General features: G+C 45.6%; 1 protein-coding gene across 2 annotated transcripts in view; it reads right to left on the bottom strand.

The window, feature by feature from the left end:
* LOC107218562 (ephrin-A5) overlaps nt 1-17,242 on the bottom strand; it is a 440,911-nt gene that overhangs the window by 162,522 nt on the left and 261,147 nt on the right. The window lies entirely within an intron of this gene.

The raw sequence follows: 17,242 nt of genomic DNA, 5'->3' as shown, positions 1-17,242 counted from the left end.
GACTGGAGTGATTTGGAAAATGGTAATCTACAAGCTCTTCTATCATATTTGGATTAGAAAGCGGGTTGTTGCCCTGGTGTCGGCACGGTGTCTACGACTTAGTGTCAGGTATGCGGTGTTGGTAGTAGGTAATTCTGGGTCTGAGGAGTGCGTCACGTGGTGCAGTATTATTGGCGTCGTGATGCCTCGAGCGTCAGCGAGGTCGGCGAGATCCTCGTGGTCGCTAATTTTAGAGGGTGGCGTAGACACCACGTGGTTTTGGTACCGTCTACGCGCCTACGAGTCCGTAAAGTTTTTTCTTCGTAGGATAGAGACTGACTGCTCTGAGAACAAAGCGAGTGATCCACGGGGCGAGAGAATGAGAGGACGAGACGTGGCAGCGTCTAATTGCCAGCCCCGTCTCTCTCTCTCTCTCTCTCTCTCTCTCGTTTGTTTCTTCGGTTCAATTTCTCACGAGACAAACGCTGATCTTGATGCAGCGTCTCGGTATGCGAGAGGCAGAATTTTGCTTCGCAACGAGGCGACATTCTCGCCCGGCGCCTCCGAAGAGAAGCTGCAGATCGCTTCACTCACGTATTCTTAACCACCTCGGAAAGCGAAAGCTTCTTCCGATCCGGCTCCTCGCTGAATTCTGGATGTACGTCAGACGGGCGACGAAACAAGAGCAGCGAAATATCCTAATTAGAGAAACGGTACGCGGTGCCAAATGTCGACCGGCGTCTGTATCGTCGCATGAATTTATCAAACAGCCTCAGCTAAGCTCCAAAATTGCCGCGACAAACCTCGACGAGGAGTTGGGTTAAGTGGCTTCACGGGTTCCCCTTTGAAGTAGACACAGTATACAAACGCCGAAGATATCCGACGAACTCGGCATCGACTCACCGAAAATTTTTCCTGGACAAAAGTTCCTCACTAGTGGCTTTTTTATATTTGCGGCTCATCGCGTACCAAATAGTCGTTCCACCCTTCCACAGCTGGATGAATCCAGGCAATTGGGTTCAGCTACGAAAAACACGAACGCATTTTGTGGATTATCGAGATAGGTATATTTTTTCAAGGAAAACCGAATTTTCATAATGGGTCTCTGATGCGAGCCTCCAGTGGATGAAACTGTTATCGTGCCCAAGATTTAACGCGTAGAAAAGTGGGTTCGAGAAGCGATTGGTATTCACGAAAATTACCGTTTTCTGGGGTAAACTCGGCCTAGTCAAACCCCGTTGTCCGTCGATGCGAAGCGTTTTATTGGCCTTTAGCCGGTCCGTCCGCGATTTCGCTTGTCCGTTACGTCACTTTTTTGAATAATTCATTTGCCGCTGATTTACTGGATAGGTTCTCTCTCTTTTTTTTTCCCCCCTCATGTATACCCGCGACGAGTTTTCACAGCGGCATCGCGGTTTATTGGCTTCCAAACTGGCTCCCCAGTGATATTTATTAGCTGTTTGCCAGGCGCAACGCCACGCGGATGCAAAAAATAGCAAAAAAAAAAGAATGGAGGACAAGTAAAAAATAAAAAATCATCCCAAACGAATGCTCGCTCGTTGGATCGAGTCCCTGGAAACGAGGCACCCATATGCATCGGTTTTTGGGTTTTGGGTAAACCAAATGAGAATAATTGCCGGGTCGCGTGGAGCGAAAATCGAGGGCGGAGTTGACGGGTTTCGGGTGTTCTGCGCTCCGCTCCTTAACCGTTACCGGATCTCTTGACCCCGCGAGACTATCTGGAGCTTTCTGACAAAGTGCTCGCCAGTTTTCTCCGTGCCCGTGGCGTCCGGGTATCGTATGTCGGCCGAGATGTCGCTCCGGCGTCTCGTTACACGATTCATCTCTCACGAGGACAATAACCTGATATAATAAAGTAGTCCGAGGGATAGGAAGAAATAATGGATCGCGAAAGGTGGCCCCGATTTTCGACCCTTGAACCCGACTTTCGAACTAGTCGATTTCATCCCTGATAGCGGGTGCGGTGCTTTGTCCCCTTATATTTTTACCGGTTTTCTGCAGTCAGGCCTCAGAAATATGTCGGCTGTCTCACTCAATTTCCATCCAAGATGGCTGGCTACTTGTGAGAAAACGAAAATAACGAAATAATATAACTTATGAAAGCACAAACGCGCCGCGCTGCTCCGCGACGCTGACGAATGATATATCATTTTTGTTGATCACAGAATCACCACATCAAAGGAAAACTTCGATACTACAGTTAGGTACACTCCTCGTCGAAACGAGAGAGAAATATCATAGAGACGGAGACAGACCGGTAATAAAACTGTCGGTGTCTAATGGTTTCGACTCGACAAAATATTCCCAGCCAAAGCCGCTGTACGATGGAAGCCATAAAACCATCAAAATACCAATAATTAACGAAATAGACCCGACTTCTCATGTATAATATACTCAGTCAGTATCATTTGATCTTAAATAATGGATTTTAACAAGGAGCGACTCGTCGCAGCTGTATAATTTAATTTCAACCACGTGTATGATGCCAATCGGCGCGACGTCACTGCAAGTATTCCTGATCGACTGATCGCGTTCTAAACAGACTTGGAATATCTGGGCCAGTGATGTTCCCTCGGGAATTGGAAACGGCACGTAGGCGCAGCCTCGTGGATAACTCGAGCAGCCGAGGATCGAGTGCAATTTGTCTTTTCGTTAGTTAGATTTATTCACCTCCTGGAGAATCGGCTCCCCGTATTAGGGGGGGGTCATTAATTCAAAGGTGTCGTCGATTATGTCAGTGGGCACAACCGACTCGATTCAAGATAGGCTCGCTGGGCTCGCCTATCAAATACGATTTACTGCCCAGTGTCCGTCCAGGCCAGAGAACGTTTCCTCGTGTCTCCACAACGAGCCCACTTATCGCCGACTCAAATATCCGGTTTATACGAAGAGATTATTAACCGCCCGAAGGATAACCGCCGCATCTAAGACTATAACATCGCAGTCCCGTTATCGCAGGCACGTTATTCACACCGGGTAGGTAAGTATATCAACGGCTGTCAGCATGTCGAGCCAGTCGGATCCCGTTTTTACGATAAAATTCACCCAATTTTAAATTCTCCATTGCTGACCGCGTTGAATGTATTTTTTTCAAGCCCAATTCTCCCGTGCTCGACTTGGAGACAAAAGGCAAAGAGGGCTTGTTATTCTTGACGTGAATCGGTTCTCTCTTGACATTCAACGGAATAATCACGATTCGAACAAAATCGAATTTCATCACGACACTCGGCAGCAAGCTCCTCCTCATCCGCAGAGCAAAGGACTGGAATATAACCGGAGGGGAAAACTCCCTCTCCATTTTCTTCTCGAAACGAGAATTTGAGGAAGTCCCTCGGCTATATATTAGCTTCGAGTGTCTCACTTGTATTTAGATACGACGATCGCTTGGGTATACACGATGTATACATTATTGGAGAACGAAGTTTGGCATTCAAAAGCCATGTCACTCCTCATCGACGGCTGTCCTTTTTCTTCACCCGAGGTTATGAAAGTAAAATCAAGGAAGACTCAGCTCTAACTGAGGAGTCACCCGGTACGTGAAGAGCTTTTTACGGTGAGGAGACGCGCCTACCTACTCAGTGATAATAACAAGAGGGACAATATTATTATCATTAGGTGGATTTTATAGAGTTTATGGATTTGCCCGTGGGGACTTCTTTACGACGTCTATTAATTCGCGGCTGTGGCGGCTACCACGAGACTGCGGCAGGACGGTAGAGAGTTGTACAAGGTTTTATTGAAACGTTACCACGCGCATGCAGGACCGAGTAAGTTTGTTCTTCGATTTGCATACGGTGGAGAGTCGGGCTTATATACCGGCGTAGGGGATATAGTCGATAGTATGCAGATGCTCGACTGCTGCTAGGAGGAGGCAACCGGGAACCAGGCGGTTCGCTTGCCTACCTGACAAGCAGTCTGCACCGTCGGATAGATTCGTTATCTCGGCCAACCAGCCAAGGAGGATACCGTGGAATAAGGTACCGCGACTCATCGTGTGAATTGTTTGTCACCGTCAGTACAGATCACCGACTCAATTATCCTTCGACATCTTCACTCCCTTCATCAGATTCCTACAACCAGTGAAAAGACGCGGTTCGATCTCTACTGTCGTATCGTGCAATGTTCCATTTTCATCTCTGATCGTCAGTCCATCGGGCATCTTTATCGCGATTCGGATTGATTACACCGAAGAGATTACGCGACCACTTACAAGGAACGTGTCCCAGGTCAATCTCTCCGATTCCATTTCTTTTGTAATATATATGTTATAGTGCAGTAAAAATCAAGCGACACCTATTTCTATTTATCTGCCAAAAAACAATTGAAGAGCGTAAAAACGTCCTCCAAAGATGGGCGCCAACAGGGTGATTACTTAATGCGCTTGATGTATTTAAATGAAAGCACAAATATTTCATTTCAAATATCTGAAGTACATTAAGAAATCACCCCGTTGGGTACTCATATTTGGGGTCATTTTGCACCCTCTTAAATTTTCTCTTGGGACATAAAAAAAAAAAAAAAAATACGTATCACTCAGTTTTTAGTCTACTGTAACATATTACAAAACAAATCAAACCAGAAAGATCGACATAGGATACCTTGCTTGTTGGGCCAAATTATCGTTTGTGGACATTGCACCGAATCTTTACCAACGGTTTACAAATGTTTCACCCATTCGTGGTACCATAAATGTATTCAGTTACTGACTGAATTACGAAAATATGACATATGTCAAATTTCACACTGATTAAAGACGACTAAATATATTTGTTCCACATATGGCCACGACTTCATTCCGGGTACGTCTACCCTACAATCGTCCGTATTTTATAAGTGTGCGACCAATTTTCATGGGAAGTCTTCAGAGCCTCGCTGGTGCCGTTCGAGTGTTCGAAAACGTCCCCTGACCCCTAGAATTGGCAGGAACGATTTATGTGGCAGGGGCTCGACAAGGTCAAAGATATACACCCAGCTTCTATCTCGAGCGATCTCAAATAGTCACGGCGGTTTTAATTATAGGTAAAATTTCCTCCATCCGATCCGTCCCAGTCCTTCCCTCACCCGTTATCTCAATAATGACCATTGTGCTTCGTGTCTCGACATTAAAAAAAAAAAATAAAAGAAAATCCTGGAGATCATAAGTCTCCATAAATTTCTGACATGGGTTCGGAGTGTATATCAGAGCTCGGTAATCCTCTCACAGCATGGTTAAAATCTTCCACCTCGACGATCATTCGGGAGGAACGATTTGATGAGAAATGGTCAAGTGGCACCGATCGGAATTTGGCTCGCGAAGACCGGGTGGTGACCCGAAGACGTTCCTGGATGCAGCAGAAGAGTTCCCCGTGTGGTGTAAGAGGCGCTGCAATGCACATCGGGAGGACGGTGCTATAGCTAGCCGAGAGACCTCGGCAAAGGAGCAAAGCTATCTCTCATCTGGCATAAATCAACTCGATGCTGGGGTCTAAGAAGGCCCCCGCCCCCCAGCTAAGTCCATATTGCCTCGGTCCTCCGGTACCCTAGAGCTTGAATCCCGGCGCACGCCGCTATCCGGAGATCTACCGATTATTAATTCAACTGGTCGGTAGGCAGGCAGGAAGGTACGTACCTTCGTTTCTCCCCCTCTTTTTACCCGACGCATTCCACCGTTGGATATAAACATGCCGACGGACAATTATTGAACGTCAAAGTGGTGCCAAGCGCTTTTTCCCACTTACCTCTGAAGTCTGCTCACTTTCAGAGACACGGTAACAGCATCGATCCGACGTCCAGTTCATCCTCAACAGCCCGAGTTCAAGAATTTCATAAAACGAGGAAGAACGAATAAAACGGAGTTATACCGTGACTGTCACGAGAAACTCAACAGCGAAATGCATTTACGTCAAATCATGTCATTCCATAGGTAGATTCATCTAATTCGTGTCGAATATTTCGTCTGATTGTCAGGTTGACCAACTCATCGTCAGTTGCGGCCAGACGCTAGCTCTCAAAACTCACAGGCATCTCAAGGTTATGTTTCGTTGAGAATTTAATGGTGCCAAAATGTGACAGGTCTTTCATTCAAGTTAAGATAATCTCGGAACGCTTGTGCGTATTGTCTGATGTGGTGAACGAAAGTTTCCTCAGTTGGTTACCCGGAGAGAGAATTTTTTTTTCATTGCATCCTTCAAAAGGCGCACATTCCGCAACGAGGAAGAGGATCACGGATAGGAATTGGACCAAAGGCTCGAGCTACACTATCAATTCGTTTAACGTTCGTCAACACGACGCGACGAGATGCGATGCAATGCCTCCGGTCCCATGTCAAGATTCAACCTCAGCTGCGGCGATGGTATCGCCGATCAGTTGGTAAAAGTCACGCGCGAGTAAATCAGTCGCCTGTCGTTTGCATCCTTCGATAGATAGTGAAAGAGAGGAAGAAGAAAGGACGTGGACTGGGATCCCTGGGACGGCCGGTTCTAAAGATTCTTGGTGCTGGCGGCCGGCTTGCGAGGGGCAGCGGCAAAATTTAAGCAAGTTTTTGCTAGGGACTGGCCTGTCAATGCGGATGATTGGTGCGCGCGAAAATGGAACGAGACACCGCAAGACAACCTCGGCTCCCTTCCCTCCGCTGTGGGGTTCTTACCAAAAACACAACGACCCCGTTTATCATGCCCATACACTTTTAATGTTACCCAGCGGTGTCCATACTTCACCCTGGTCGTATACTTGGCATCGAGAATTGCAAATGAATTGAAAACTTGGTACTTATGTTGTAGTATGTAGAGCCTAGCAGAAACCGCTCCAAGGTATACTAAACTTGTTTTTCTCCCACCTTGTTTTCTATCTCTCTCTCTCTGAAGAATTGTTTCATGCCCAGACAAGTGGCATCGTTTATAAAAGCACTTGTTTCAGCCCTCTTCATTCCTCCTGGATCTCATCTTGCACTCAAGCAATGATCTTTTTCATTACTGTAATTATCTCAATTCTTTTGCACTAGTCTAACATATTTTTCCCGCTAGTTCGATGATATCAGCCAAAAACTACTTGAGGTCTTTGCGGTGATCTCAATTTCACTAATTAACTTTCCGGTTACGTATATAACGAGGAAGAAGACTTGAAAATTTTTCGCAAAATCGGCAAGTAGCCTTCGCAGACCAGATCGAGACAGTTAAACGCGAGTTTATAGTCGTTGGGTTTGCTGGCGAAAGGCCAGAATCTGGACCTATTAAAAACCGTGGAATGTCCTCTTACGTCTTTACGTCGGTCCTTTCCTCCTCGCAAGTTCGTTTCTTCGTCCTCGCGAAGAGAGCGAAATTGAGTTTACCAAAAGACGGTGGGAGGACGAGACGATATAACTGCTGAGTGCGATAAACAATGGGCAGGTTAGTCGTCTCCCATAACGTTTAAACGACGCCTCTCTGATGCTCGGAGCTTGTAATGTGCCTTCTACCGCAGTACAGCATCCCACGTACGAGAGGGAGAGAGAGAGAGAGAGAGAGAGGTAGAAAAAAAATTACCTCTGCGGGATACGCGATTGTCCTCGTCTTAATGTAGTCGTAAAAAAGGAGCAGACTCACTCTCCCTCATTCGCGATACACTCATCAGCGGAGTACTGCGCTCTTCATCGCCTCGTTTAAGAAGTTTCTACACGAGTTACATAATCGAAATGTCAAGATAATAGACGAGGGAAATTTTCTACGTTGGGCGCAGTTGCAACAACGAATAAACGAGCCTTTTCTACGGGAAGTCATTGATACAGACGTGAACTGGTATCCTACATACGTCAGGGTGACGGGTATGAGAACCCTGGAGGGACGGTATTCGGTAGATAAAGATTGTCCAAACATATTAATCGAAACGGTTGAGCGAGGAGCGGAGACGCCGAGAAGCGTCGGGGTTGGAAGTAGCGGACGAGAAACGCGTCGCTACCAATTAAATTAAACTAGCGGGTATCTACGGATTGACGGACGGTTCAGGTGGTCGAAAATAATTGACGGTATTGGACTTGACGCCACGCCACGTGAACAAGTGTATATAATACACCTATATACACACATGCGTGTCAACAGCATGTGTAACACTGCGCGCGCATAGTCGATATACACGATTGCAGATGTCGTTGTTGGTTTGCTGCTATTCCGAAGACTCATTGCAGCAGGTAATTCACACTTTTCAGGAACGGTTTTGTCGCACTGCTGCATTCTATAACGTTTCTTGAGTTACGCGTCATTTCACCGAGGGCACAAAAGAGGCCTCTAAAAAGGGCATGTAAATAAAAGCAGCCTGCACGTCAAAGCGAAATCGAGTCTCCTGTCACTTCACACTTTTTTACTGCAACCGGTCGCCTTTCCTCGCCGCGGTTCGCGCAGTCCGTCCTTTTCTCTCTTCGGCATCATCTCCGATTACACGCGGACGGTTTTTCATTGTCAAAATGCGTATGTATATTCTGTCCCATGAAGTCCAACGTGCGGGAGCTGAGTATGTAAGAATGAAAAAACCCTTTTCCGTTTACTGAACTGGACGAGCTACGGGAAAAGGTGATGAAAATTCCACCAAGGTTTTCCAAGAGTCTCCCAGACGGTGAAACAGGAGATTCATTTCCTCAAACTGGGTATGAACCACTTTTCTCAGCGTGTACAGATCGTATATAGCTGTACAACGCAATACAGTCGCGTGTCGCGTCGCGCCCGCAGCGGGAGACGGTTTACAGTCCATTCAGAGGCAATTTCCGTTTATCACCAGAGCTGGAGCGAAGCAGGAGAAGAAGAAGAAGAAGAAGAAGCTGCAGCGGCATTCCTCGATTGCTCAACACCGCTTTCGCAGGTCCGTTCGCTCGTTCTTCGCACCCCCCCCCCTCCGCCCTCCCCCGTGCCACGATCACTGTGAACTACTGTAACAACCTGCTGCCGGTGAGAGGCGCGGAATATTCCTGCCATAAACTGTTTCACCTTCCCATCTTCCTGCAGCTCCGAGAAGAGGAGCTATTATTACGTACATACGGGGTGGCTGGCATCAACGGCGTAATAAACACTGCATGTACCCAAATACTTGGACGACGCGAGTCCCACGTCAAAGTGCACGGAAGCTCCGTGGAAATCATCTTCAGGTAATGACCCACCGCACGCTTCAACCCTGACCGAGCCATTAGCCACTGCCATTGTATGAAAACGAACAATGGACAGGGCTACACGGTATTAATAACCAAAACCAATATCGCTCGCGTTGGACCGTGAACTTAGCTCTGATTCCATACGAACTTCGTCCTCGAATCAAGTTACGCGTCCGATTCATACCTTCACGACATTCCGCTAAGCTCGACTATCAATGGCTGAAGGATTGAACATTCAGCGACGAAGTCCAAACCAATTACCCACAAGGTATAAAACTTGCGTAGACTTTTCACCAAGACGAATACGTTGATCCTGTACGATGCAGGTACAACAAAAAGTAATTCGCTAAATAAATAAAAGCATCGGCGACGATTAAACAGGTGTACATATTATACTCACGTTGCCAGCGGTATTCAGACGCGAAGTTGTAATCAGGTCGTCAGTTAGCGTTAGAATCCCTTTTGTAAATCGTCGAAGTAACTGCCAATTATCGAGAATCAAAGGAGCGGTATCCTCTCCAGGTTGTAGGGTGGGACACGTTCATCGGTTCGTTAGCTTCGGTGTGCCAGGATTCCGCAAGGTCTCTTCGGTTATAATTCCCACTTGTAGCCTAGGATACGTAATAGTTCAGGACGCCAGGGGCAGATATGGTGGAGGAGAGAATTTATCGGTCGAAATTAGCAGACAACTTCTAATCTCTCGTTTGCCTTCGAGCAACTACACGCAACGTGATGCTACCTGCGTTGTGTTCCTCGCATGTAACTCAACTTCACCACCAGAAGTTTCAGCGTCGGCAAAAGTTACCTCCAGTCAAGTTTTATCCCCAAGTATATGTATAGTAAATTTCACGAGGGTGTAGGTTCATGTCCCAAAAATCCCCCATTATGCTGCCCTCTGTGAGACCGATGGAGAAGTTTATTATAGCGACCAAAATATCTAATCCCCCCGCGCTGCCTAGATAATATCGGGTGCAGTAAGCGAAAATGTCCAATCGACGAGAACTTGATCTGCTGTTCGCAGCATCGTGGCGTTCCATATAGCTCGGTACCCACCAAGCGAAGGCATTACCCTCTCTAAACATAATTAACAATCACCCAAGATCTGTCAAACAGCCCGCAAATTAGTGGACACAGTAGCGAGATCCCCATCTCTCCCCCCTCTCAACGTCACAACTAGCTGCGTCACATTCACGGTTCTCTAAAGCTCGGCTTTACCGCTTTGCCTCAGTCACCCTACAGAGTTCTCGGATCTTCCTGAGCTCTGACCTACCCCTGCTGTTTAGTTACAATGCTCAAAGCGACCGCTGATTGGCGCTTTGAACGCGATAATTTCATGTCCGACCTAATTTCTGCCTCAAATTCTCCGCCGTGCATATACCGTTAGTTCCACTTGCCTAGTATCCTCACAATCAACGGCTTTACAGTAATTCCGCTCTTTTTTGCGCACGCCTTTTTCCGCTCGATCGTTCGTCATCATCGTCGAGGAGTACACAGCTTGATCGGCCCACCATGACGCGAAGTTGCACGGTACTGTCAGCCGCACTGACGCTCGTGCCCGTGAAACGCAAGCCAATGGTTACGCAGTTTGGCCTGCAATCACCATATCCTGTCGGCCCTGCAATCGGTGTCAATAGCACATTTCCCTGAATTGCAGTCCGGCGTGCTGTGGCTCCACAGTCCTCGACTTTCCGCGATCCGAGATGGATTCTCATGACTGGAGGTCTTCGAATAGTTACGTGCACAACCATGGATAGTGTGAGAAACGAGTCGCCGGGTGATCTCCATAGTTATTCAAAGAACCGGAGATTCATGGATCACGTTTCTCCGGGAATCCTGCATGCATGCCACAGTCGACCGATCATGGTTTTCGTACATCCAGAGCCGAATGAAATCACCTTGTGCCCGATGATCTGAGACTATAAGCGGGTGTCAGGGATTGCATTTGCGAAGATGCGAATCCCCCAGCAATAATCACTTGGTGGCGACAAGTAATTATTACATCACGATTTATGCACGTTATAGCCGTGCAGGTAGGTACTGGTTTTTCGTCCATTCGTTCGTTCGTTCGCGGGCGTTCGACCGGGGCAGAGCCCAGACCTTTCACCGTTCATCACGTATAAACGATTTAAACGTACGAAGTGTCAGCTCGTAAATATTATAATTATGACATCAAATATGGCGAGGTCTTTACACCGTGTAACGAGGTCCGGTACCCCCAGTCCGAGTTCTGAACCGAGGTAGAAGAGCTATTGCCCGGGCTGTGACTGGGGCTCGAATGTCCATCCGGGCAATTCTATCGCGGGCGGTAAACCGAGGCCTGAAATGTATCGTCGACTCGATAAGGATCGCTCGCCGGAATTAACCGTCATTTACCGATCAATAGTTTGCCCGGTACATCAAGTTTCGAATTCGCCCGGGCTACGAGGGTTTAGTTTCTCGCCCAGCTTTTATATATCTACCCACCTATTTACCTACCGACAGTCAGCGAGGGCGATTTTGTTACTTGGTTATTTTCAATGAAGCCTGTACTTGATGTAATCACGATGGTAATTTTAAACGTGTTTTTGAGCCGCCCAGATGACGCCGAATCACTGCTTCGACTGTATTAACATACCGAGAAGAAACGGTGAAACCTGGCAAACTGCTTCACGGACTGCGCATCCGTAAAATGAACTTGATTCGTCTGCGAAATCGTGCCGTGGCAACATTTTTCACCGTAAGGCAGAAGGGCCGACTTACTCGAAACGGGATACGAGATGTCATACTTTCCGCATCGAGTGGCGAATTGAAATCATGCTGTTATCATGACTCGTAGTAGTTTGCCAAGCCATCTCGGATCACTACACAAACTATTCGAGATCTGTTTAGCCTAAAAACATTTGAATATCTAACATAACACCCACAAGCAGCGTTTGACGGTTGAATCTCTTAGGTGGCTAACCTGCACGAAAAGACGACGAATCTCGAGCATGCGCAGTCGGACACTCAATCTGCTAAGTTTCACTCTTTCCTACAGTGAATATCGCGGAATTGAATGCTCTGATCTCAGGGCACGACTATGCGGTAAGCAAGCAGTGAAATATGTTTGTCTATCTGGCGAAACGGAGGCTAACAAATCGGCAAATAGCTTCCCTGTCTAAAAAAGTTGGATCTCCGAAACATGTTTTACTCCAAGATTACCGAGAAGAAGATGATCCGGAGTTGCGTGATGTTAGATATGCGGGTGCTTCGTCTGGCTCTCTCTCGATCATTGGCGCGGGTCCTGCGAACCTTGCATGCACGCCTTAGGGACGCGGTGAGCTATTGGCCAGACGCGGGCTTGCGACGTTAAGTAGCGAGGAAGAGAGATGATGATGGAGGGTCCGGGAGCGAGCGGGAAAGACGAACGGAGGTGCCGTGTACGACCCACGCAACAAGCCTCTGGGCCTTGCACCCTATACTCTACGCATCTCTCATCTTCGATCCACAGGCTGCATGTGCAGGGCGCAGGCGGGAGGCAGCGAACCAGACGCATCAGCTTCGATCATATTCCTCGCGGAAATTATTGGCCGAGCCCAGGTACCCGTACCTCGTGCATGGCGATAGTGGCGATGCTGGTTTCATTGCAGCCGTGGAACGCTGACTGCCAACGACGATAACTCCTCTCCATGGCACTTTCAGGTTTAGTGCCTCTTACGCACCGACTCGCTCCGCGTCTCGCGGTTTATTACCGATATCGCACGGTAGTTTGACTTCGTCCAGTCATCCTAGCCAATTCACAGGACCACCCTACGCCGAAGGTATCCTTGTTGTCAATGTGCCTCTAGCTCCAGGCGTAAATAACTACCCCCCAGAATAGAATGGTGCTACGGTCATCCAAGAGGCTTGTTGATAAAGTTATACTTATCTCGGTGTATCATAAACCTTCTCAATGTCCAAAATGTACAAGTGCATACGCTCTAGTATTCCACCACCTACAGGAACTCAGAGAAAGTCCATTTCCTTGTAATTTATTATCTTTAAAATTGTTACAGTTTATATTGTATAGTATGAAGATGTTTTGGGATCATTAATCGAGAACGTGTCTTCCAAATTATTTTAAAATTATGATAATATAAGTTTTAAATTATGGAATTCGAATTATCCAGTGAAAAATGATTGGAGAGAATACAAAGAAGTCGACCACTGGAGTGAAAGCTGATTCATTTCAAACTCATTGCAGTAATGTTCTCTTGGACCGAACTTCTCACACCTGGTAATCACTGCAGCTTTGACTGTAATTTCAATTTAAAGGCGAGCCGCGAAATCGGGCAATTTTATATCAGCGGTCATGTACATAAATCAAATTTTGTCAGACCGAATACAACGAAGGCCGATCCGGGATCTCTTTGAAGGGATATTTAAACGAGGTTGAAGTGGAGACAATATTTATTAGACGGTTTCTAATGAAACATTTTAAATGCATGGAACCGGCTGTCGAGTAGTTCCTCCCCTAACTCTCGACCGCATTAAAAACTGACGAGGTCTCCTGTACCGTTCTCTGCCTACTCCACTTTGTCTCTCTCTCTCTCTCTGTCTCTCTCTTTTTCTCCCTTGCTGTCTTTCTTCGCGTCCCGCTTAGTAGCTGATAACTCTTTGACGATACGAGATACATCGCATTTTGCGCTTGTTGTAAACTCTCCCGCACACGGGTTACCAAAATTATCGCCCAGTAATCGGTAAGACAGAGAAGCAACTATCGATCGGTTTTCCACCACTCCATACATTCGTGAACAGGCTGAAATCCTCCGAAGGACTAATTCTGGGGTCCCGAGGGTTCCTGATTCCCGTCTGCCTTGCTAAGAATACCGAGTATTTTTGGAAAATTATCGTACCAAGCAAAACGAAACGTTCCAGAGTACTTTCGTTAGTCTTCAAAGCGCGGCGCCCCAGCAAGTCCAATGAAATTTATTTTCTAAGACAACTTTTTACGGTTTCTGATCAAGCTCAGAGCGCAGAGAGAAGGGGGGCAAGGTGCTTTTTCGTGTAGCAGGACCTGTTTTTACCGAACCGCATTCAACTGATTAATTATTCATGTTTAGAGTGATGTTCAAGTTATACAAGGTACGTAATTTGCTACATTTTTTCAGGATCCAAAGCTTCGCGCATAATTTACAGGCGATCATTAGTTGACTTGGGTAGCGGAAAATCGGGACGTGAGTCATGAGTAACCAGGCGAAGCGAATTGGCAAGTGAGTAACTAATCAGCCGCCGACACTGCACCTAGGTAAAATCTTTCTCAAGGTTCGATAGGCACCGGAAATCTATATATCTATACCTGCTGCAGCCTGGAGAAGAAGAAGTGCGGACGACCCGCCTCCCAATTAATCTCCGCTAATACTTGGTCCCTCACTGAGCTATCCGGTCGGCCCTGATATCCTTCACTTAGCTTATACCCCCAGCAAAAGTAACTTAACCTCGAAGCATCGCTCCTAATTCTCCACGTATTCGTTATATGTATACCTATAAAATACCGCACTCTATATTTGAGCCATCCGTTACTGAAAATCAGCCGATCGGCAAGACACTGAATCTGATATAGATTATTTTCATGGTCTGTTTGTAGGAAATGGTATCGAGCGTCTGACTGCGCATGCGCAAACTTTGTCGTCTTTTCGTGCAGGCTGGCCACCCTAATATTCAACTGTCAAACGCGAGTTATTGAGGTTACGTAGTCGATACAATTTTTAGGTTAACCCTTTCAGTCACGCGCGTCAGTTTTTGTTTTGGTACAGAATTGTAATTATACGTCTCCTGTATGTTTTTCAGCACTAAATACGAATCTGATTTCGAAAATTCAATAAAACTAAAAACAACCTCTAAAGTGCGGTGAAAATAAGGTAAATTATCAATATTCTTTTAAATAGTGTTCTTGGATGAGATTTGTATAATTGTTTTTTTTTTTTGAGGCAGTACGATTTTAAGTCGAGAATAGTTACTACCTCCAATACTATCTATAGGGGCAGGGGGTCAAAACGGGGTAGGCCGGCAAAATGGGGTACCCCAAAAATTTCGTATAAATTTTTTTCTTACTAGAAATTGAAAATTGACATTATTTACATTGTTTGCAACTAAAAAAAAGAAAATTTAACATATTCACGTTCACAAAATTTTAGTATTTCCTCAAGTACCCCGTTTTGCCCCCCCTACCCCTATGTACCCCTAAAGAAAGTGAAAACAACCCCGATGCATGGAATTTAGTAAATCTAATGGCTATTCCTCACCTGGCGTCAGAGAATTTGACGTCTCATGTTTCCTTGCCAGTAAGTTGGCTCGCCTGAATTACAGAGGAAAATGTTGCCGAGGTACGATATCGACGACCAACAGAGTTCAATTATTACGCTTACGCGAAGAAATTTTCTGAAAACGTGTAGGTATCAAGAGAATACGATTGACTCTCCGTAATTTCCTGCTTTTCTTCACCCCAAGTCGGATTTTTTTTTCCCTCCATAATTATGCCTAACCATGTTTAGTCCGCAACTGTATGCGAAGCACTTCGGTAACTCAGTCTTAACTCTTGACGCGGACAGCGTGTCATTTACGTGAAACAGACTGCAGTATTCTTGGCATCTATTAGCCCCGCATTACTCTAGAAATAATATTGGTTCCCGTATCAATTAACGGTTCCTACTTGAGTGCGGAGGAAGATGACTGCTTTCATCCCGCAAGTTACATTAGAGGCTTGACGCTTGGTAAATATCGATACATGACTGGAGGATCGACGTGTTTGCCCGCATTTCCAGGTGGAAGCTTGACGACCCCGCATTCTGTAGTAAATTAACAATTCTCAAGTTCCATTCTGCGCGGGACTCGATGACGCGTCAATAAAGGAGAAGAAGCATCGATTCAATCGTCTCCGTGTAATTACCTCATGCATAAAAAAAAATATTTATTGCTTATCATGAGAAAAAGAAAGGATATCTTCGAAATGACTCGCCGGATAAAGAAGGTAGGATGCCTACTTTCTTGCGTCGTGTATGGTCAATTATCGTTATCGCGAGCGTTTTTATTACGATTGTAATATAATTATAACACATAGTTGTTATTATTTGTTTCCCGTGTATCTTTATTTTTCCTTCACCACGGCAGATCGCGATAGCTGAACGCGGTCGCGCGCGCTGGTTCAACTCGTTAGCAGTTAGCAATAACATTCGTTATTTTTTATCATATCTACCAGCGGCTGACTCGCGCTGGTGCCCTTTATACGACACTGGAACACGTTTTGGTACTCGGGCTTAAAGATAGCCCGCGATAGTCGAGCCTCGACGACAGGGTCGCCTTGCGTCCGTGAACGCGTTCAGAGAATCCGCGTCGTCGCGACGCTAATGTAAGACGATCAAGGATACCGAGGGAAGGAAGAAAAAACGAAGACGAAGAGAAAAAAGAAAAAGAAAAACAGAAAAAACTCTGAGTAAGAAAATGAACAACGGAGAAAAAGTAAGTGTAAAGAGAAACGCGAGTAAGGAAAAAAAAAAAAAAAAAGATGAGGCAGATGGGGGGGGGGGGGGGGAGGAAATTCCGTCTCTAAATAAACATCTCTTCCCACTCCATGTACACAATCTGTGTAACCAGGTAAATATAAGGCAGGTTCATCCAGGTGGGCGAGCACTTCCTACGAAAGTTTGAGAAACAAACTACGCAGGAGTGATAAAAGGTAAAAAAAAAAAAACAACGAAAATAAAAATACAATAAATTTAATTTACAGGATTCCGAACCGAGAGAAATTGTAGCTTGATGTGTAGTTGATGAAATTTGATTGATGAAAATGAATTGCTGTAGTTGAATTAAAATATCTGTACAATGACGTTAAAATTAAATAACGTTAAAATGATTTTTTTTTTAAATGTGTTACGATCAGTAGGTAACTATAGTTATAGTGTGATTGTTACAGTCTTCTATGACATGTTTTTTAGTATGTACGGCTGCAAGATCAATCCAATTGTTTAATATTATATAATCATAAATTTTTTGCCGAATTATCGTTCTAGCGAGTAACAAGAATATATATAGAAAGAGTTCCTGTATCCGAAAACGAATGTAAAATATACAAGAGTTTACGCTCATACAGCTACACGATGAATTTTTATTTTTTTTTTTTTTCAACTCACAATCAGAATCATATTTTTCATGTAC

Source organism: Neodiprion lecontei, chromosome 5 (genome assembly GCF_021901455.1).
Source record: "Neodiprion lecontei isolate iyNeoLeco1 chromosome 5, iyNeoLeco1.1, whole genome shotgun sequence".
Classification (NCBI taxonomy): domain Eukaryota; kingdom Metazoa; phylum Arthropoda; class Insecta; order Hymenoptera; family Diprionidae; genus Neodiprion; species Neodiprion lecontei.
Note: the sequence above shows the minus strand (reverse complement) of the source record. Positions and strands in the feature narration are given on the sequence as shown.